Source organism: Falco punctatus, assembly GCF_963210335.1.
Source record: "Falco punctatus genome assembly, chromosome: 5".
Lineage (NCBI taxonomy): Eukaryota > Metazoa > Chordata > Aves > Falconiformes > Falconidae > Falco > Falco punctatus.
This window is the reverse complement of record NC_137584.1, coordinates 84,387,720-84,411,644: the sequence shown is the minus strand read 5'-3', so window position 1 is coordinate 84,411,644 and position 23,925 is coordinate 84,387,720. Positions and strand designations below refer to the sequence as shown.

Genomic DNA, 23,925 nt, shown 5'->3' with positions numbered 1-23,925 from the left:
AAACTTAAGAAGAAAAAAAAAAAAAAAAAAGGACAATTGCCATGGTAAAAGCTATAATTTAAGACTTATTTTTATATCACTCAAATGAATGTATGTCTTGAGGACTGAATTTCAGAGATGAGAGGAGAACTGCAGTGACACTGCAGTGTGCGGGGAAGAACAGTCTCTATTCCCGAACAGCATCTCAGCATCCCACTGTCCTACTTTATTGTGTCTCCAAACAAATGAGTCACAGAAAAATTTCAGACAAGAACAGTTCTTTATTGAAAAAGTCACTTTCTTCCCACTCTGCATCCTTTCCTTCTGTCCTGTTCCATCGGTCTCTTTGACTTTCAGTTAGAAAATGCAGGGTCTTTCCTTCAAATGATACTCAGTTTTGAAAATCTGTAATATTTAACTGCAACTTAAAAGAAAAAAAAAAAAAGTGTGTTTTCAAATGGATCACAAAGGAGGAGTCTGTCAGGCATTATCTGCAACCTTACACTGAACTGAAGGCTAAAAGAAGAGAAAAGCTTAGGTTTTAAACACATTTATTTTCCTTAGTATTTTGTCTTCCACCTGGGACACATGGATGATGCAGAGTGCATACACACATGCTGTGGGAAGTGACAGCAATTGTTATTTTGTTCTTAGAAACACTAGTATAAAAATCATGAAATATGTGTAAGTAATACATTTGGGCTCCAAGGCATACTTTTTAATCTAGAAAGAACCAAATGCCAATTAAATGGAAGTGCAGATATTGCTGTGTTTCTCAACTTGCTAATGGTCTTATAAAATTTGTTTCTGCCGTGTTGACTTAAAGAGTGGATCAAGAATGAAAAAATCCACCATGCTACCATGACCTTTAGCAGGCAGTAACTGCTGAATTTCTCATCAATAATGTATCCAGGAAAAAAAATTCTCTTAATTAATCTATGATACAGCAATTTAGGTGCATATGAAAAGGGGAAAAATGTACAGTGAAAAGTCCAACATGATCAGTTATGTTGTTTTTTCTAGTGTGACAAGTCAGGTAACAAAATTGTTCAACAGTGATAAACAGCTGCTGTTAGCACACAAAATGACTGCAAGACAACCCTTTAAAGTTTAGCGTAATTAGCACAGTTCTGCCACTTTTAGGTACAGAAGCTGGTGAAAACTCAGTTTTGCAGAATTATCATCTCTATTTTCAAGCCCCTGTCCTAAAAATACTTTGGAGAAAAACCCTTGAGTCTGTGTACCTGGCTAATATATAGGTATGAGGTTTTAAGCCCAGTAAGCAGCTCAGCCCCACACAGCTGCTTGCTCACTTCCCACCCCCCCCAGGGGATCAGAAGAGAGAATGGGAAGAGTGAAAGTGAGAAAACTCATGGGTTGAGATAAACACAGTTTAATAGATAGATTAAAAACAACACCCCCCCACCCCCCCAAACAGCCAACCAAACAAAAACAAATAAAAGGAAAAAAGAAAATGAGAAAACCAGGTGATGCAAAAATCCCCCAGTTACTCACCACCAAGCAGCTGATGCCCACCAGTCCCCCATCAGTGGCAGCCACGGCCAGCCTCCTTCCTTCCCTCTCCAGTTTTACTGCTAGGCAGCATGTCATGTGGTACGGGATATCTCTGGGGTCAGTTGGGGTCAGCTCTCCTGGATATGTCCCCTCCCAAGGTCTCGCTCCCAAGGTCTCGTGCACCCCCAGCCTACTTGCTGGCGGGGCAGTGTGAGAAACAGTTATAAAAGGCCTTGACACTATGCAAATGCTTCTCAGTAATAACTGAAACATCAGTGTGTTATCAGCACTGGTTTGGTCACAAATCCAGAACAGCACCATGCGAGCTACCGTGAGGAAAATTAACTCTATCCCAGTGAAAACCAGTATATACATACCGGTTGTCTGCGTCATAAGATGCTCTGATAAATCCCTGCTTATGGTCTATTAGAGTTTCAGTTTCCTGTTCCCTAAAGCCAGTTGCCCCAATTTTCTCTTCACTTACAAAGTCCTGTTCAGGAGTGACTTTACGGAAGACCATGGCACAGAATGCAAAGCAAAATAAAGTTGGTGTATGACCAATTCAAGTGTCTTTGTTTCTCCAAAGATAAAGAAAAGAAAAAAGAAAATACCTAACCAAAACGTAGCTCTAACGCTTTTCTTGTGAAAACAGGAGTTAGCCTCCACCTTGCACCCCAAGAGCAGTAACAGTGACACTGAGGACATGAGATGGGCAGAGAGCTCTAAGAGACAACCTGTGTCTGAGCTCGCACAGCAGCCTGCATGACTGCTATTACTTTCATTCATTAGGGGCTTCATGTGATAACCCTAATCAATGGGACACTCTGTTCTTAAATGTGAAAGCCCCTTTGGTTACCAAGGGCACTAGCAGGAGTGAGGAAGCCGGTGCCGCTTTTGAAGGAGGTGGCTAGTTCTGGAGCCTCTGGAAGGACGGGGTGCCCAACCCCAAAGGGGACTCACCTTGGGCTGGGGAGGGGTGTCCACTGTCTGAATGACAGCTCAGCTGCTGGATGAACCTCCTCTTTTAGCTGCCTTTTAATATTAGCAAAATAACCCCCCAAGCCACGTGAAGGCAATCTCTCTCATCTTTCAGTCAACTGTTTTCCCCCAACATAGGTGTGGAGTAACCCCTGGTGGCGCTGTCTTCTGGAAGAGTCATATGCAAAATCCGTGCATCCATGCTGATGTGAGGACAGCACACCAAAACTATAAAAAATGGAACTCTTTTCTTGGACAGTGAGTTTTTAATTTTCTTGTTCTGTTTCTGGAATACACTCAAGTTTGCATTATTAGTTTTTCCATATACACGTAGCCTGTCTCCATTTTCACGATTTCATTCAGAGGTTTCTAATTGGTGAGCACAGTAAATTGTAGGGATACAGAGGAGAGAGGGATGCATTTCCATTTTTCAGGGGAATGGAATAGCAAAGGTCAGCCTTGGTTAGAAAAGCCACAGGTAGATCCAGACCTCCTGTTAAAGGCACATGAAATTGTTTCAAGAGGGCAGGGAGATTTTTTTAATGATATGATAGTCAAGTTGCTGCAAGGTTGTCATTAAAAACAATGAGGGCTACTGATCTGGCAGTTGGCTAATATCCCTGATTGGATTGCTGTGATTTACTGAATCTTGAAACATTTGAAGACAAGTTCTTCAGGGTTGTTTGTGGTTGGTTTGTTGTTTGTTTGTTTTAATGCCTTTACAATGTGAAATGATGTAACAGAGTGATTAAAGGCATCACACAAGGGTAGAAATGAAGTTTGTCATATTACAGTATCTAAATAAGAATATCTGCAACATATGTATGAGTTAATCATAAATTTATATCAGTATTGGAAACACCTTGGTCCTAAAAGGTAGACATTTAGAAGTGAAATGTGTCTGTTCTTTGGCAGAAAAAATGCTTCAGTGATACTAAAACTGCAGCAACAAACCCAGGCAGTCTTCAAATAATGTAAATATTTCCACTGAATTCAATGGGACGTCTCCTACTGTTATGGTTTGTTCTAGAGCATCTCAAACAAAGATCTAGGATGTTGGATAATATCATATCATGGAGAAATAACAGACAGTATAGTAAATGAAAACTGGGAGAATCTGTGGATAGCACAGCATGCTAAAAAGAACTTCCACTCTGTGACCTGTAATGCTCCCAAGGGAGAGCAACCTTAATTTCTTCTGTCTCTTTGAGGTATAGTAGCTTCAGTGCATATTGGAGCACCATGTGATTGTAGTGCAGAGTGGACTAATGATGATTTCTGAATCTCTTCCAGAAGCAAATGGACTACTTTTTTAGAAGCAGCCCATCTCCATGTTGACCCAACATGCATGACAAAGTGCAGAGATGTGTATTTACAGAGGTATCGGGCTTTGGAGACAAAGATACAACTAATAGCCTCCAATGGTTCAAGTACATCATCATGGTATCTCACTATATATTGAATTTCATCCCTGCACAATGAATGGTAACTATTAGACATCATTGTTTTAACTGAGGTCAGCTGGTGTTACTGCAAAAGATAATTAACTTTTGCCACACAATTGTTTTTAATTTCCAAAAATAGACACTATGATTTGAACATTGTCATGTGATTTATAAAATACCCTATGAAGTTTTGGGGTTGGGTTTGATTTATAAAGCTGGTTCCTAAAGTTGGGTTTGTGGTTTGTTTGGGGTTTTTTTCTCTCTAAAATGATTCTTCTCTTTAGGTAAAGCACATCTAAAGCAAATATTTTGATAGCTATACGGAGCATTAGGAATAGCCCCAGTCACAAAGGGCACCAGGTCTGCTAGTAACAGCCTTGTATGTCTGAGTTTTGGAGTGAGCCGAGAAGAGCTGAAGACACATTTGGAAATTATTAAAACTCCCCTCAGCATGCTCTGTCCTTTGTAGCATCCCACTGTGGGCTGTAAGCCAACACAGTGCAAATGCATCAACCTAAATGACCGTTTGTTTTAAATGTACTCTGATTTTTTGACCTTCGTATTTTCCCTGTAGCTTTTCTATTCTTTGTATTAAATGTAGTGTGTTTATAACAGGACTTGCATACTTAAGTATCTTTGAGGACCTTGTGGAAGAGGTGTTAATAAATACTGGGTTTTCTTTTCTTCTATAATCCTACCATGAATATTTTATTTATAACACAGAAACAGTCTGCAGGACTTACGCAGCTTCAGTACAGTGTGTGAGATACTGCAAGGCTACAAAAAATGAGCTACTCTTGTAAAAAATATATCGTTAGGGATCTAAAAATTGAGAAGACTAACAGTACTTAAGATGCTTGTTCCGATTTCTCTTAGAGAGACAAAAGTGTGTCCTTGTTGGGAAGAGGCAGAAGATGAGAGCTACAGGCTTTCTCAGTTGATGGCGCTGGAACAATTTCAAGATACACGTGAAAGCTGGCGGTGGATAGATGGAAGGACAGTCTGAACCACTGAAAGGCTATCTGTTTTGGTTTCATACAGAATAAGGTTGACTGAGTCCATGCAACTATTCTGCATTGGGATATCACATCTAGTAGTTGGCCTGAAGCAAGAATTACCTAATTCCTGCTGCAAAGTTTAGGGACACCCAATGTTGTTTCCCAGGTGGACACTGAAGTGAGGGTTTGTGTTAAATGCCAGTGATTGTGGTGGGAGTGCTCCAGGGATCTGGTGACCTGAGTAGCCAGGACATCACTGTAACCGCCCTCTCTTGCAGCCAGTGTGACAGCAGCGCTTTTTTGATAAACAGAAAACAGCTTTACCTCCACTTATACCCCTTCTTAAAAAAAAAAATAAAAAAAAAATCAGAATTTAATGAATCACAGAATCAGAATCACAGAATGGTTGGGGCTGGAAGGCATCTCTGGAGGTCCTAGTACCAGTCCCCTGCTAAAGCAGGTTCGCCTAGAGCAGGTTGCAGAGGATCATGTCCAGGCTGGTTTTGAATGTCTCCAGAGAAGGAGATTCCACAGCCTCTCTGGGCAGTGAAGACTTGGTTGAACCTTTTGCTTCATCTTTTCTGACAGTAGCTGGATTACAGAGAAGACAAGAGTGTATCACCAGCTGTATGCAGCTAACTAGATCCCTGTATGCTTGAGAGGCTGGTGGCTTTTGGATGGCAGGGCTAGGGGCCAGACCTGGCTCATGAGATGCCTGTAGGATGGATCTGGTAAATGAATCTGTATGTAAGCACACAACTTTATTATACAAGGCCCCAGTTTGTTTAATTTGTGAAATCCTACTGAATCACAAACCCAGACAGTGTGACAAAATTCATAACACTACATTCATTTCTAACATTATTTATTTTATTAGATTTATTGTGACTGATTGCTATTTTCTGCATGACTGTAGTCATATATGAAGATATATGAACTTATTTTCACTTATGGATATATCTCCATAGTGTGTTGGCTCATTGCAAGCAAAACAACTGTAACATAAAATTATTCATAGACCTAGGAGACCCATTTAGCAAAGATCTGTCTGGAAAGAGGATCCTTGTGTGATATTTTTTGTCAGTTAGCCAACATGAGCTTGGATGGATTTCCAGTAGCATGGAGTTCAGTAGGAGACGTTTTGTGAAAGGAACAGGTAGAATCATAATAGAATGTATCTTCTTGCTACTGGTTCTCATTATCTTCCCCTTGCTTCATTGTTCCAAATGTTTCCTTTTGTGTGATTTTCTAGTCACACTACCAAACCCCATAAGCTTCAGTATTTAATACTGTGGATACTAAAAGACAATTCATTTGAATAGAATCAGAAAGCTACCAGCTGTTGTAAGCCTACTCATATCTTTAGCTACTCTTCCCAGTCTCCTTTGGTTGTTTAATTGTGCAATTTGAACCGTTTGGTTCCACCAGTGTGTATCTATTTGCTTTGTTTCTTGAGTAACCTCCAGGGATTTTTTTTCCTCTAGAGGTGTAGTCTGAAAGTTAGGTTTAACAAATGTATCTTTTGGGTACAAATTTAATTTGGTAATTCCCTATCAAAAGTTCAAGCCATTAGTGAGTTTCTGTACTCAGAAATGAACCTCTGAAATATTAAGACACTGAGGGCAAAGTATGATAAAAAGAGAGCTTCAGGTAAAAAAGAAAAATTCCCTTTCCTCTCTTTGTATTCAACTTATTGAATCAAGTGGAGAGGAAGTTACAGATTAATCAAATGAATATCCTCATGCAGTCCAAGGCAGTGAAACCAGTTCTGAGAGTTTTATATTATTTTTTTTAAGGGCATTAGTAGAGAGCCTATTTCCTTTTTACCTATGTAAACCAGAAGATATCCAAAGTCCAGAAGGGTCAAAACTGTAAAAGGTTTGGCAATGGGCTATTGCTTACATTACTTACCTACTTAAAAGTTTTGCTGATTTAGTGAAAAAAGGTCCATACATTATTGTATGGATGTTGGGTCATCTAAGAATTTCAAGGTGATGGGAGCCTATTAGCTACATATAGAAGAGAATGTAATTAAACACATTATGGCTGCTGATCCTTGACCCTCAGTACCAATCCTTTTTATGCTGTATTAAAACAAAGAGCATGTGTTTGCTATCCATCCAAAATCTACTGACTATGTAATACATGTTTCTCATAAAAATTCATCATAACTTTCAAAGTGAATTTAATTTATCTAACATTGGATTATAAATATGACGTGCAAAAGACCGTATTATGCCTTTTGGACACAGTGTCTAGCTGGTGTTTATCAATGCAAATATTTTTAAAAGCAAAAGCATTCATTTGATACCAGTTTGTTTTGTGATGGTTTTCATCTGCACTTTGTGGTGGAAATAGGAAACATTCCTAAAAGCGGTTCATATTTTGCCTTCATATATAACACAGTATCTTGCCATGCACCCATCCCAGTGCATGTACATATGTATAGTATGCGATTCTGTCGTTCTTCCTCACCAGTATTACCTTACTGCCTGATCTTTTTGCACTGGAAGCAATGGGAATTCTGCTGTTGACCCTAGGCAAAGCAGCAGTCAAGTCCTTGCCCAGCAAGCAGTCCTATTGATTTTACTGCAGTCACTTGCAGGGCATGGTACCACTTGGCACATACCAGAATGCTAGAATGAAAATGTAGGTGCCCTTTTTTACATAAAGGAGTACAAGGAAGCACAGAAAACAAACTGTCTGAACCTCTCTCCTCAGACTATTTTGACATCAAGGCCATTTCGAATATGAATAGATAGCTTTTCACTGTGAAATATGTTTTCTCTGGTATAATATATAAATATTTTTATCCAACAAAGGCAAAACCAGCAGTGGGAAAACTACTAGCTATTCTTAGGGCAAACTTAACTCACATGGCACAAGGTCATCTTTTATGGTCATTCTTTATGTGTGTGCTTATATCTTTTATTTATTCCATATGTGGGTTTTCTGTTTATGAAATGCCATCTTCTTCATTGCCTGTACTCTCATTTGCTTCTTGATTCTATCTTGTTTCTTGTCTCCAGTTCTCTGGCATCTTTTATTTTGCTTTCCATTTCTTGAATGATTTTCTTAATTCCCTATATTTTTGTTATTTTTCTTACTCCTGTGCTCCCCCCTCTCTTGTTTGCTGAATCTTTCTCTTACATTGTCTTAGACACAATTTCATTTTCTGCTTCTTTTTCTCCTTTTTAATGACTTTTTTCCATCCCAATTGCTGCCCCTTTAAATCTGCTGTTCACTTTCTCATGTTGCACTAACTTTTATCTGGTCCACTTTTCTATTTTCCCTCCAATTCCACCTTCCCATTCCTCACTCATTTCGTCTATTCTAGCTGTTGTCCTTGTCCATACATTACCTTATTCTAACTTATTTTACATTCCACTACCAGTTTATTTCACTTGATCCTCTGGCATCTTGCTCTGTTTCCCAGAGGAACACGGAAGGTGAACCTGTCATTAAAATGGCACAATAGAGGCAGACAAGAGTTGATTAATTCCCTCCTACCTCCCTGCCATTCTTCTGCAATCGCTCTGCTCTGAGCCTGAGAAGTAGGACAGAGAGGTGGGAAGATATGAAATTACATTTTGAAGTGTGATCACTAATGTGCTTCAGACTACATGCTTATTACAGTCTTGATTGCTTTTCTAATGGGGAGGCAGAACTCTGTAACAGAGAAATTGGGGCTGATAGGTTTTCCTGAATAGCTGAGGCTAAAATTCAGGTTTCATTACTATGAAAATAGCGTCAGAATATGTACACACATAACGTGATCCCAGTTCCAAAGAATTTACAATTAAAAAAAAAAACCACCTCAAAACCTAAACTAAAAGACCGGAGAATAAAATGGACATATGAGTTGAATGATTATTTGCATTAAGTTCTTATCCAGGCTTTATCTAGGGAGCTTATACTTTTCACAGTGAAAAATCTGTTAAAATGAAATGTATCAGTTCCAAGAAGCCAAGAAGCCCCTGTTTATTTTAGGTTGATAGCTGAGTTTTGGATAATTACCCAAATTGGATCAGAGTAGTAACTGTTTCAGGATTCTCCGGCTCTGGTAGAGATGGTTTTGGTAGAGTTTTTACACAGACAGTCAAGCTGAAGCAGCATGAGTTCACACAAAACAGTTTCTCGAGAACAACTGTGGAAAAGGCAGCAAAATATTCTTTTACAAAGCAGGTCCACTAATAGATTTTGTATTCACTTGAACAGCTGAACTCATCGAAGATGTCAGTGGTGACCACTGGGTATCTTACTTCAGGAAAAAGAAGCGATCTGAAAGCCCACTCGCTGCTCCCTTACATGTCAGAATTAGTTTTGTCACTCCAGACGAAAACACGAAGCTTCTCTCTCATCCCTCAGCCCACATTTCAATATTGCTCATCCACCGTGAAGCCCTCTGGAAAATGTCAGTTGGGGAACTGATATTTCTGCCAAGGCTATAATCCTCACACACCACAGCTGCTGAAAACCACCGTTCGTGGTGCTGAGCCAATTATTTTCTGGGTGTCATGGCAACAAAGTAGAAGAGGAGCCCACTCCTCCCTGTGCCCCGAATCCCTGAGGGCACGATCCTTGGGCTGCCCTCGGGCTGACTTGGGAGATCCAAGCAGAATGCAAATGTGTTGAGTTAAACTACTCTCTGAAAAGCAGCAGGGGATGTTTAGCAACATCCAAAGTTTTAGTTTTGCATGGAATACTCTGCTGAATTTAGCCATATATCGGTGCTCTGGCCATGTAAACATTACTGTGTTTACTTTTTGCTCCAAGCCACGACGTGCTCCTCTATGCGTTACTTTGAAGCATGTTTAATTTCCACAACTGTATCAACCAGATTCCTTACAAACTGGGGCTATTTGCCAGCCCAAAGGTCTGCTTAGGACTTTTATTTAGGAGTCAAGAATGCATTGGTGTATGAGCTAAAGATGTTTTAATGAACTTATTAAAGGTGGTTTATTTCGCATAGTTTTGTTTTTATCTCTGGATTCTCCCTCATATCAACAGGTGTAGTCAAATTATAATATATTTTTTAGAAATACAGATTCACTAATGGCAGGAGCCATGAGCTGGCCTCTCCTGATTGCCTACCACAGACCACAGAATCTCCCCATGCTGGCTCTGCCTTGAGCTTGGTACTTTTTTTGACTAAATCACATCTTCTGGGAAGGCATGAGGGGCTGAAAAGGTAAATCCAGTGCCAGAGTATGTGGTAGATTAAATGTATGAGTCTTTCACCTCCTGAGACTTAATTTAGGCTTTGATTCTGAAATACAAAATATGTCATTCTGCCTATATGACATTCATGTCACTCTCTCCAACAATTTATAAATGCATATAGGCAGGGTGGTGGACAGATTTTGTGGGCTCTGGATTTAGTATGCCATTGCCTTTAACTGAGCGACAGACAGACTTAGAAAGATGTTCAAGGCAGATCACATATCATCAGGCTGTGTTATAGGACTGAGGCTAACTTCGTAGTAAGAAAAGCTTTTGCTAGTTTAATATAGTATTCCTGGCCAGAATTCTGCAGTTTTTTTGTTTCAGCAGTGGAATTAAGGGTCAGTTCAGCAGTGGAATTGAGGGAAAATAAAAAATTGTACCAGACAGAGAATCATTCTTCTGTTCTACATGCTGATGGAACATACACCATTCTCCATTTCCATGAGTCAGTGCAGTACGTACTCAGGTGGCTGCATTTCCTCCTTCTCTTTTACAGACATAAATTACGTACCTTTAGTTCAGTTCTCATTCTTGCATAACTAAAATATTCATGGGCAATGAAATCCTGTACTTTCTGAAATAGTACCAGATATTGTTTATTTGCATCAAAAAATATGGCAAGAAGACGAAGAGTTTAATCTTAGAAGACTGTGTTGCTCAGGGTCTTTGAAGTACTCCCATCGTTTCTGACGTTTTTTTCTGACCTACAATAGAGATGACTCTCCTACTAAATGAAAGGGTTTGTCCATTAGGTGGTTGTTTAAGATCAGTTACATAGGGAGTCCACTTCATACTTTCCAACACTCAGTTATGGTCATTTTGCTCAAACATCAAGAAAGCATCCTCCCAGGCTGGGGCATGGTGTTGATAGTCCATGGACACAAACACATAGAAGCTTTCCCAAATTATAAGTACAGTAGCACTCATGAAACCAGGACAGAAACAAAGGCAGCAAAGGTAAATGGGTACCAGGTGGCAAACATCCAACCCTTGCTTTACTTCCTTTGTGTCCAAATACAGGTGACTGACAAATGTGGGTTGTGGTTTGGTTTTCATGTTTGGCTTTGGTTTTGGTTGCTTTTCCTAGCTGTATTGTATGTGGTGAATGGGAACAGGAATAAAGGAAGATGATTGTCAGTGATATTATCTTGCTGGATTTTGTCAGCCAGTCGGGGTGTAAGAGAAGGCTCTTGGTTCAGTGAGTGAGCCACTGTGCCTTCAGATGTCCTCTGGTAGCTCTTGGTGTGTTCCACACTTTCAGCCAGGGAGATCTCCCCTTAGATACACTTTTTGGCAAATTATAGAGTAGTGCGGAGTCTGTTTTATTTCCATCTTTTACCCCAGACTTTTCCAGTATAATCCCTGTTTTACTTGGGAATGCAAATACCCATGTAGTTTTACAAGTAGACAGGATGGCAACAGCAACATGATCTAATTTTGGGGTGTTTCAGCTAGAGTACTCAGTCCTGGATAAAAGCATCCATACCTTCTAAATCGTTCATACAATTGTTCAATTTGGTTTGCATGATCAAGAGTCCCTGAGCAGACTGAAAATTATAGCCTGCAAGGTGTAGTGGTGGAGAAAAATGCCTCTCCTATTGCTTAGCATGTCATTATTTCAGTGCTTTGAATTCCGTTTCAGAGAGAGCAAAGGGGCTTGCAAAGGCTATTTTCTTGTTTTGCATGTTTGAGCAAACCCTGATTTTCAGAAATTGCAATTTCCTCAGGAAAAAGCAAAAGTGATTTTTTTTCATTTATAGCAGAGAGGTATTATCCTCTCCTAGGGAAATGTTCTTGAACAGTTTAGGTTTTGACCTGCTCGTAATTTCACCTAAACATGTAGTAAAAGAATAACACCGATAATTATTTGGGAAAGCTACTGTTGGTTTATGCTCTCTGTGTTCCCTGGGATACTGGTGGTTTCTCTAAGCTGGTTTGCCTCACCTTTATTTCCAGAGTTTCCAGGTGTAAAAGGGCTTTTGAATTCACAATTTTGGGAGCTGCCACCTCCTTATAGGCACTAGACCAGCAAGGGATATACAGTTTCTGAAAGGCCTGAAACAAATAGTTTGCAGCAGACATGAGCTAAGGAGTGTTTTACAAGAGTGTGCTACAATTTCTTGATTTTAGACCTTTCTGGATCTGTAACATGCTAGAGCTGTACCTATAGGAGAAATTTTCTGCAGCACATCTGAGCTCCCACCTATAATTTTGCATTCCAACCTTTGTTACCTTGTTTTCTTTGGAAGGTATTGTGTAAGGTTTCACTTACATACAAGCAATCTTTTGCTTATCTTTTACTTGGCATTTTTATACCATCCCACTATGCCAGGAGGGAGAGCCCGTCAGACCTAGGCTCCAGCTCAGTATTAGAAAAAGGGAAGATTAGATGGGGCAGTTCGGAAAGGTACGGTAACACACTGATACACCTGCAATGATACACCTATCCGAGTTCTGCAACCCAATAAAGTTTTACTGTGCTTAATCTTAGAAGTATGACCTAGGTAAAACTTCACTGCTTGATTTGTGAAAGCTGTGAATAATGTTTAATCTCCGTGTTGCTTCAGCATGTTTGTGTTTTTCCCCCTCCCAACACCTTTATTTTGAGCCTCATTCAATTCCAGTAAGCAAACGTTTAAAAAATCCTCAGATGAATTCTTAAGTTACATTTGTGATAAATCTGTAAGATTTTTATTTTTTTGACCTCAGAATTCTGTTGCTTAGAATCCATGAAACTGATGAAGTCTGATAACTTTAGCACAAACCTGACAGCATCAGTGATTTTTCAGGAAGTCTCAATTGCCTGTCTGTAAATCTTACCCTTCCTACATCCTTCGTTTTCTTTTCTAAGTCCATATTTTCAAAGGCAAGACTTCCAATCTGAAATCTAGAGCGTCAAAATCAAAACAAAATATTAAGTACGTGGTTCTAAAGTTGGTATCATGATTTGAATGCAAATGTGAATATTTGAAAATAGGTGATATGAACATATTGAAATGCCTCCTTTTTTTGGTTTGCTTATGTTCAAGGAAAGGAGAGAGTGATGGTTGGAAGACTTATTAAATTCAACATAAAATTTTTTGTTAATTTGCTGCTATGAGCACTGCACTGGTCTAATTATTCATATTTCACACTGGGAAAAAAACCAACTGTTTCATTGCAGAAGGGGCTGGAGGTGGGTAATAAGTCAACAGTTTAACTTTCAGGGGGAAAGGCAGCATTCAGTAAGTGGAGGGTGGATTACTGCAGCACACAGCAGTGTCAGCGTGGCGACATTTATAGTGTGCCCTTTGTCCTTTGTCCAAGGGCTTGTGCTGAGGCTGTAGAGAGCAATACGGTATCAAACCAGCAATGGACTTGACTGTCTGCATGAAGATTTACTATGTCTTTTAAGGATTACAGGTTCCACTTTTGGTCCAAAAGCAGTTTAACACATGTGTGTTAACCAGAGCAAGGAATTGAACTTTGCTTGCCTGTGTTCCTGGTGAGTGATATAACTGCCAGATAACAGAGCAAATCATGCTTTCTCCATTTAGACAGATGAATATTTAGTTTATTGATATAAAGTAAATCAGCTTTAATAAAAGAAACTGAGAGATATGAAGCTTCTACCAAAATAACTCTTAGGGTGACTAATTAATGGGATTAACAACTCCATTATTGATGACCTAAGGTGTCTAGTATGTGCTCAAGAAGAAATCCAGCTCTCTTATATCACGGATGGATGCTCTGACTGCCAGAGTGGTTATCTGCTGTGAAAGACAGGATATTATCCTCACAGACTGTATTCTGAAGGCCAGAAAACTTACCAAGAAGTAGTTATATTGAAGTTGAAATATATAGCATCACAGAATTGTTTGGGTTGGAAAAGAACTTTGAGATCATCAAGTCCAACCATTAAGGCAGCATGGCCAAACCCATCACTAATCCATCTCCTCAAGTGCCACGTCACAGGTCTTATAAATACCTCCAGGGATGGTGACTCAATCACTTCCATGAGCAGCCTGTTCCAACGCTTCACCACCCTTCCTGTGAAGAAATCTCTCCTGATACCCAATGTAAACCTCCCCTGGCGCAACGTGAGGCCGTTTCCTCTTGTCCTGTCGCTCGTTATCCGGGAGAAGAGACCGACCCCCCCCGCCTACGGCCCCTGTCCGGTGGCTGCGGAGACCGATCAGGTCCCCCCTGAGCCCCCTCCTCTCCAGGCCAACCCCCCCAGGTCCCTCAGCCGCCCCTCACAAGGCTGGTGCCCCAGCCCCCTGCCCGGCTCTGGACAGTTTTGCATGCATGTGTAGGCACATCCATACATAAAGTGCATGTATGGTTGCAGAAAGTGTTGTATTTGTTGACCACATTTTTAAATTAAAAGCTTTCTGCCAGGACATTTCTGACCAGCTGAAATAGCAAGACAGCAAGACAGCAAAACAGCAAGACGATTCTGCCACCTGCATTTTACCAGAGCTCATATTTGATAATGTTTGACATCACTTTGCTTAAGTTTTCTTGATAAAGAAGTGAGATTTGGCTGCAGAACAGTATGGTATTAGATCTACCATGTCACAAAACAGGTCTTTATGTTTTCCAGTTAGTAGTTTTGTAATATGTTGTAATATATGTTCAGAACATGTCAAGATTTTAAATCATTAATATTGTTAGAAATGCGGTAAATGTTGTGATAACTAAAACATGCTCTTATAGCAAGTATTATCATTAGAGTATCTAGACTGCACAGTGGTGGTTTGGTTCCTTGGGTGTAGGGAAACATTTATAACGCAGCTGTGAGGCAGTCAGTTTTGGAAAACCTGCCAGCTTAGAACTCCTCAAAGGAATAAAGAAACTTTCCACAAAGGCACGGGAACAAATCCTTTACTTACAGCAAATACCACAGTATCTTCACGCAGTAATTGCAAGGGATGTCATTTTTCAGGCTGGCATATGAAAATCCACAAAACAACAGACTGCATGCTGCTCAGTTATTCCATAGGGTAGGAATAAACTCACTATGCATTCAGGGACTTAAAAAGAAAAACAAAATCATACCTGTTGTTTAGGCTACGGTTAGCTAAGTGCTTTTAGTTGGCATTTGAACCATTACTTAGAATAAGAGAGAAAAGGAAAAAGAACAGGTTTTGCCTTTTTTAAATGAAATTATAACAGCGAAAAAAGGTAAAACTGGCTTACCTGTGACAGGTGTCTTCTCTGGTGTTTGTTTCATCCAATTTAGGCTTTGCAAAAGCCATGTCAGAGTGAGGGAACTGATGCCAAAGGTAGCCCATAGGTGCTGGAGTTTCCTTAACCTTCATTCAGAATTCAACAGACACTTAAGGGGAAAAAAAAGAAAACAGAAATTAGAAAAGACAAAAGAAATCATGAAAGGAAAAGTCACCATATAGCACTTAGATGTTTAAAGTTGTTGTGGTGTAATTAAGCAGCACCCAGATGTGATTATGTTGAGTTCATTGTCTATGCAATACAGTATTTCCATAATGACTTTATGGGACATTACATTTACATTGTCCTGTACTTTAATCTTAGAATGCACTGTCACTGTTACCATCAACTAATACCATGGTATTATGAGAGTCAATGTCTATAAAGTCTCTCTACAACCATCCAGCTGGTTTTGGCTCTCAGTTCATCAGATATTAAACATTATAAAACTGTGCAGGATTGTTCACACCTTGAAGTCCAGCATTCTTTGTGCTTATGACTAAATGGGTCATTTTATTCTTTGCTTCTTGTTAAGGGCAATAAACATTCTCTTTTACACCCAAATGCATTTTTTTTTTTATAATGGTCTCTCTGTTCCTCTGACAGTGGCAGTTGTCATGATGAGAAAAAGCAGTGGGTGGGGTCCAGGTCATCTGCTGCTGGTCCAGATTTTCTGTCATGGTCCATTGCTAGGTAATTTATGTTTTAATTTCCATGATCAAGGGAGGTGGATCCCTAAGGCTGCTGCATATTCAGACTCTTACTCTACCAAATACAACTCCAGATGTAGCTTAGTCCTACCTAGGAATAAAGACCTACGGACCCCAGATTTCAGAAACCTTGCCATGAAAAACAAACAGGCCACCAATGTCTCATCTTCCCCAGTAAGACTGAAACTGGGGGAGTTCTAGTAGATAAAGCTGAAGTTTATTTTTTGGCTCATACTTCAGATAGAGATCTACACCACTGAAAACTCACGTTTCAGTTAGAAACTCCAAGGTTATGCAATTGTGTTCATGATCTTCTTACGCACAAAGTTAATGAGACAGAAAGTTCCCTACCTTCTTAGCAAACAACAGAAATACCTGCCAGCAAACAAATATTTATTCAATTTTTTAAACAAACATATATTCCATTACTGAAATCAATTTCTTAGCTAACTAGGATGCATCTCATTTTACACACATTCCCTTGTATAGCAAACATTGCTAAAAACTTGCAACATGGATAATTGAAACTGTTCACCTGGATTTGGAAGGAGGAAGCCAAGGACATGCTTCAGCTGGAGCCATCCTGCTAAATGGTAGCTAACAGCAACCTGCTCGCCTCCATTCAGCTAGGACTTCCTTGACGAACTTGATCATGACCTGGCAAATAAACAGTCCTAGGCAGAGCTGAATTAAAAACACACCAGGTTTCAGCTGAATGAATTTTTTCTACCAAGATCCGTTTATTTTTTTAGTGGCCTTCTGAGCTAGGGCACCTCTGTATAAACCATAATGAAAGTTGTAAAGGCATTTTTACATAGCTAGTGGTGAGATTTTCCCAATCTCTGTGTTTACACAATAAGAGGTACAGAAGAGGATGAATTTTGCTCTGGTATTTATTACATCCCCTGTTGGAAGCATGCAACAAAAAGGCAGTAGAACTTAGATTTGTTTTTCAAATATGGTAAATCATTTGGGGGGGGGATGGAATTTTGGAAGCAGTGTTTTGCAATAAAGCCCAAAATACTGCAGAAGGAATTTAGTCTGGTTTAGCTCACATCCCACACAGGACTTCTACTAGTACATAGGTGACAAAAGGTAAATGAGGGACAATGTGGACTCATTGCTCTACAAGATGTGGGACCTGGGTACACAGAACATGGAAAAGGCAGAAGTACCGAATGCCGCCTTTGCCTCAGCAACATGCCCTAGCACCAAGGAAAGGCTAATGGTATCCTGGGATGTGTTAGGAAGAGTATTGCCACCAGGATAAGGGAGGTGATCCTTCCCTGCTGCTCAGCACTGGTGAAGCCATATCTGGAGGACTGTGTCCAGTCCTGGACTCCCCAGTACAAGAGAAACGTGGATGTACTAGACAGAGTCCAATGAAGGGCCATCAAGTTGATGAAGGGACTAGAGCATCTCTGCTATGAAGAAAAGCTGAGCTGGCACTCTTTAGCTTGGAGAAGAGAAAGCTCAGAAGAGATCTCATCAATGCAATTAAATACCTGCTGGGAGGGCACAAAAAGGACAGAGCCAGGCTCTTCCCAGTGGTGCCCAGTGACAGGCTGAGAAGCAATGGGCACAAACTGAAACACAGGAGGTTCTGTTTGAACATCAGGAAACGCTTTATTAATGTGAGGGTGACTGAGCACTGGCACAGGTTGCCCAGAGAGGTTGTGGAGTCTCCATCCTTGGAGATATTAAAAAACCATCTGGACATGGTCCTGGGCAGCCTGCTCTAGGTGGTCTTGCTTGAGTAGTGGAGATGGACCAGATGACCTCCAAAGATCCCTTCCAGCCTCACCCTTTCTGTGATTTTGGGATCCCATTTGTAGCCTAGAGGTTCCCTGAGTAAGGCAAGTGAGAGACATACTTTCCTTCAAGCAAGTGAAAAAATTAGGGTGCATGCTTCTCATGTAACTTCAGAATTATTGTGCTTCCAAAGTTATGCCTTAGAGAATAAATTTGCCTTCATGATATTAGTAGGGAATAATTGTTTTCTCAAGTAATTCTTTCTCTCTAAATATCTGTATGAGGAACATGCTGACATCGATAATTTAATCTTTCACTTGCTTTCTAGTAGTCTGTACAGTGTAGTTACACAGTAGACCGTGAAATTAAGTTACCACTAGGTACAAAAGGGAAAACTGTCTGTGCTGTTATCACACAGTAAAGAGAGCTATCACATCACCTTTTTTTCTGCTCTAAACTTGAATTTAATCACAATCTAGAAAGTTCATGTTTTCTTGTATTTGTGAGTGGTTGCAATTAATGCAAGACCTGTATAGTACAAATGTCTGTAAATCAGATGCCAGGACTGAATGAAAAAATTCTAGTTTTAAAAATCACAGCTTAGATATTAAATACCAGTTCCCTATAAGCACTGTTTGAAATGCCTTTTAAAGCATTTTGTGCATGTATTAGTGTATGGCAGGGGAGGAAGTAACAACTGTACAAAGTGGGTTGTGCATCAACATGGGCTAAATATAAAAAAAATGATGAAAAAAATGCTTTTCCCTTCCACCCTTTCATTCTCTGTAGCATTCTGCAACTTTTCTATAGATGAAGAATTAGTTGAAAGTAGGAAAATTTAAAAGGAAGTAAAGAGTACCCTTACAGTACCATAGTACACAGTATGAAACATTGGAAGGGGAGAAAGGGAATATTAAAAAAATACAGGAAAAGGAAAGATAACATTTATCAAATTGATTTTTATTTCAAAGACAAAAATGTATGTGAAACAGTCTTCCCACAGGAAATTTTACATGGAAAATAGGGATATCCTCTAGGAATTAATCACTTTCTTCACTATTCAATATCTCAAGAATTATTTTCCCTAGAAAACCCTACATAATGCCTGTGGCCAATTAACCTCATAACGTGTCTTTGTACATTTCCATTGTGGCATCTGTGTAATTCTGCAGGAAGTGCACTAGGAGCACTTCCCAATAGGGAACTGGAACATATAGACAGGCCTGTGCACTTGAACAGTTAGCGAGATGTTTAGGCACACACCTGATGAAGGACCTGTGTCCTCTGCTGAGCCTGTAACTGTTGGGTGACCCTGTAAAAGGCATTAATTCCATCCTCTGACAGTATTTTTTTTTTTAATTTCACCCCCTTCTTTTTCTTTTGCTATTTATATATTCAGAGCAGCCAGAAAGTTTAAGTTTTTAGAAACAAACAAAAACGGACTTAATCCCCACCAGTGTACATAGTACAGTGTACATTCAAAAATTAACGAAAGTGGAATTCGATTCAGTAGCATCGTGACCCTTGAAAATTAATTTACATTTTTGACAATTAAAGATAAATCTTAAAAAACCAAGCAGGTATACCTGTGGGGGTTTTGTAACCACAGAATTACATGATACTCTAAAAGGAAGCTTTAGAATGAGGAAATATGTCAGCCCTTGCTGAAAGGGCCTAGAAAAACTGAGCTATAGAAGGAAAAGAAAATAAGTAAATGAGATGGGATGACTCGCAAGGAGACTAACAAGTGACTATTTTTCAATGGTTTTCAGGTCTTCATTTGCTTGACTTACCCAGACAGATGTGATTGCTTTTTTGCTTCAGTATATGAGAGGTCTATGCCATCGCAGTCAGTTTATGAGTTTTATTCTGAAGATTGCCTAGTTGGCTGGTGAATGTAGGATCTGTTTATACACTGACAAAGATGGAACGAGGCTGAGTTTCTACAGGAGTAAGAAAACCTAGTCAAAGTTGTGTAACCTAAGTAAATGGTATACACATATATATATATATATATACACACGTATATACTTTAAGGTGCAGTGAAAGAAAATTAACTCATATATTTTGAAGTGTATTTACTTGCATACCATTATTAAAAAAAAAAAAAAAGGGTAGCACTTTTACTAGTATTTTTAAAATGTGTGTTCAAAAATGCATAAAATGTGAAATGCTGAAATCAGTTATTAGGGTACTGCGTACTGCCCATTTTCCCTTCACCTTTCCTACTACACTGAAGTTAGACATGCTTCTGACCAAGGCAGTATGTGGGTATTTGATCCTATATCCAAAAAAAAGAGGGCTGGATTCTATGGTCTTCTACAGGCTTCTCTTAGTCCACTTCTTTCTGCATTTAAGTGGCACATAGGAGATAAACTACTAAGATGTACTTTTTGCAAATCAAACAGGAAAGACCTTTCTCTCATTTCAGATATTGTGATGGTTGTCCATGAGGATCACTGGCATCAGACCGAGAAATGGCGGGGGGATGGGAGGGCCCGCTTGCCCGATATACGTATAGACAGACAGGAGCCTATACTGCGCACAACAGCCTGACATCAGGTGCTTCACTGCTGCCCGATGGATCTGAAACATGTAAGTGTGTGGCCACACTCATTTCTGCCTGGTCCAGAAGCATCTTCAGAACCCAGTACCAATTTGCTAATTTAATCACGTGTCACTCAAACATTTATCACATGTTGTATTTTGCTAGAGCTTAGTTTTTCAGGAGTTTTGCTTACAAAGCTTAGAAGAATTTTTCCAAAGGATCATACACTTTACAAAGCCGAAGTTTAAAATTTCTTTCATGTACCAGCACAAATAAAATTTCACAACCCGCAACCAAACGCATGTGTTTGTTTCCAAATGAGAAAAACAAACTAATAAACCAGGTAGTCATTGCTAATTAATTCTGTGGTAATTAAGAGAGTAACTGTAAAAGCTTCGTTCACTTGATTGCAGTGATTCTCTCTTCTCTTTTCAAAAGCACAGCCTGACACTTGGATCCAAATTGCTCACTAACACAGGCTTCTTTGTATCCTACTGGTCTGAAACCGTACTTTATCAGCCTCATTATTGACTTGTAGATCTGTTATAACTGAAAATCAATCTGAATATAAATCTTAGTCCTCAACAAGCTAAAATGGTAAGAAGGCTGAGAATTCTATCCCAGTTTTTCAATTCTTCTACATAACTCAATAAAGACCTGTAAAAACCCCCGAGTCTCCGAGTTTATCAGCAATGTTGGCAAGAGGAGGAGCTGAGGCTGAAATGGTTTAAGAAAACAAGGCCAGTGAATTAGGAAATGGTGTTAAGAACCTGTAAACAAATACATATTTTTAACATTTGTGTACTGGCCTAGTTGTGATGTTGCTCTATAGTTAACTGTATCAAGTGCTATATAATTTTACAGCAGGAGAAAATGAATTTTCTCATGATGTCTTATTAAATCTTTAAGGAGAACAAAAAAAAAAGTGTGACATAGTACATGATCCTCTCTTATTCATCTTAGTGGACAGTTAATTTTTAACCCCAGTTTTTTCAGTTTTAAGAGAGAAGTGGAATCACTAAAACACTGGACTTAGATTATCAATAGTAGAATTTCCTTTTTCTTCTATATTTATCTCCCCCTTTGCTGTGCAGTCACTTAAGCTTTTTTGTGTTACAGTTTCCCCAGCTGAAAAACTTACATACTTTCTACAGTGATCTTTGCTAGGGTTCCTGCTGTGGTTTTCTCCTCCTAAAAGTGAGTGAAGTCAGAGGTATTTTTTCTGAGCTGTTTGAAAACTCTCCAGCAAATTCCCTACTACTGGAGCAAACGATGACTATTCATCTTACGATATTTGGATGACACAGCAAAAGCTCTTGAGTGAAGAGGTAGGATGAAGCCTGCTGATCAAATTTACTAGAATGAATTCTATGCAACGAAAAGAGAATGAGTGCTGTAGAGTCCTAGAAAATGAAATCGTTTAGAAACCTGTGTACATCTCAACCACAGCAGAGCAAAATTGATTTTATCACCTTAGGAGGTACTAAGGGGGCTGAGCAATAAAATATTTTTCACACACATGCATGGCTTAAGATACTATGCCTTTGATTATTCAGCATGGATGAGATACTGCCAGGCTAATTATGCATTTCATCAGATATCACCTAGCTTTCACCTATGGAAAAATAAATCTGTTGCTTTGCTGACTGGGATTCAGAACAGTAGTTTGCATGAAAGACCAGTCCATGTACAAAAGCTACACGAATTAATACAGATGTCTGATTTTATTCAGCTAGTATTTTTGAGTATTTCGATACAAGTGGCAAGGTTGCTTTTCACACATCGTGGATTATACCATCTTATTTTGCAATAAACTGTTTAAATACAAAAGCGTTAACCATCTTTGAGATATAAGGTCAGTTGGAGTAATTAAGTTTTAATGGATAATTCCAAAAGACAGCAGTATTCAACTGTCTGAAAGCAATCCTTGCAAAGAAGTTTGTTTCCAGATAGCTTGACTATCTAACAACGAAAGTTCAGATTTTATTTTATTTTTTTCCTTCACTTTTAATTTTCTTTAAAATGAGGGCAGATCTGGAAAAATAGTAAAAACCATCCAAAGGAAGAGAGATATATTTAAGAAACAATTCTGATAAAGAATCTATGTAAAATCACTAAATGCAAGATGTACAGTCTAAAAAATGTGACTGACAACATGTAATGCCACTTTAAATGTAAATTCACTATTGTAACCAGGTATAAAGCAGAACTGAGCAACCAGTAATCACACAGTTTGCTATTCTCATAGGTTTTTTTGTTTTGTTTGTTTGGTGCCTCTTGGTTGCTTTCTGTTTTAATCCATTTTAGTCAACTACCTACATTGATCAGTACAGAATTAACCTGCATGTGAAGCAAAAGGAAGAAACATTTTGGTAAAGCCTGAGATCTTCCTCTCCTCTACCTTCATTCCTGTTCCCTTCATTCTCTTCTCCCCTAAAACAGATGTGAGATCTAAGAAGAGAGCCTAAGGAGCAGAAAAAGGATTGTTGGCAAATGGTTGGGACTTAGATGTCAAGATGTATTAGGGTCAACTGAGAAAAAGAAAAATCTAGATGAATTAGAAATTACAAAAGAGAGTATAAAATTCTGGAAGTCAAGGAAATAAGAAGCAGAATCAAAGACTAAAACTGTAAACCAAGACTAAAACAATACTTCAGCTCAGCTTTCTGTCCGAGACTGATGGTGGAAGAAAGGGATAGCAGGATGGTGAGTGGGAAGAAGAGGATGAAACCAAGATGATCACAGCTGAGCTAGAAGCAAAAATCAAAGGCTACATCTGCACTGCAAAAGCAAGAAGGAGGCACACCATACATTCAAGATGTTAATTTCCTTAGTAACACCTGGACATCCTGTCCTGCTACTAAGCAATTAAATCAATACCATTCAGATAAACCAGACACGGTTCTTTGTCCTGAAGGGGTGGTCATACCAGCTCCAGCTTCTTAACCAAATTGGTCAGGTGGGTGAATATAGTGTGTTTTAAGTATGGACAAAAGAAAAGAAAATAACAAAATGTTGACACTTCAAGGCAGCTTACTCATTTAGTAACTCCAGAACAACTAAGGCCATCCCTGGCCAGCAGGAGAGAGCTGGGAACCTCCCACGGTCCAGGTTGCAAGATGCTTCACAGTATTTGACTGTTTCATCTTTTCTGTGTGGCTCTCTTCATCAACCAAATCTATGCTTTAGGCACTCAAATAGTCATTGTATGACCCAGCATTAAGCCTCTGATTTCAGTACCTCTTACCAAAACACAAAAATGCAGTTTCTCCATCTACATCCCAGGTAAGATCATCCTATTGCATTTCAGCCATTCCAGACAAATTTCTCACAGGCACCAAGGCTGTAATTCCCAGTAATAGGACATACTGGGGTTATACAATTGTGGATATTATACAGCTTATTTAAATAGCTACTTATGGCCTGAAACTCTGGGTTTTTTTGGCTAGGATGTGCGAATCTGTACAAAATTGCTTTGTCTTTACAACGATTTCTTTCAACAGCTTCCACAAAGAGGACCATGGGCTAAGTGCCAGCACTCAGAAATCCAGCAGCTGATACAG

General features: G+C 39.3%; 1 protein-coding gene across 8 annotated transcripts in view; it reads right to left on the bottom strand.

Moving 5' to 3' along the window:
- CHRM3 (cholinergic receptor muscarinic 3) overlaps positions 1-23,925 on the bottom strand; it is a 379,451-nt gene that overhangs the window by 334,028 nt on the left and 21,498 nt on the right. For all 8 annotated transcript variants that reach the window (XM_080389750.1, XM_080389756.1, XM_080389744.1 and 5 more), the window contains exon 1: positions 1-23,925. This exon is cut by the window's left edge; it is cut by the window's right edge and continues 21,498 nt beyond it. The gene's annotated coding sequence lies outside the window, so the exon portion shown is untranslated.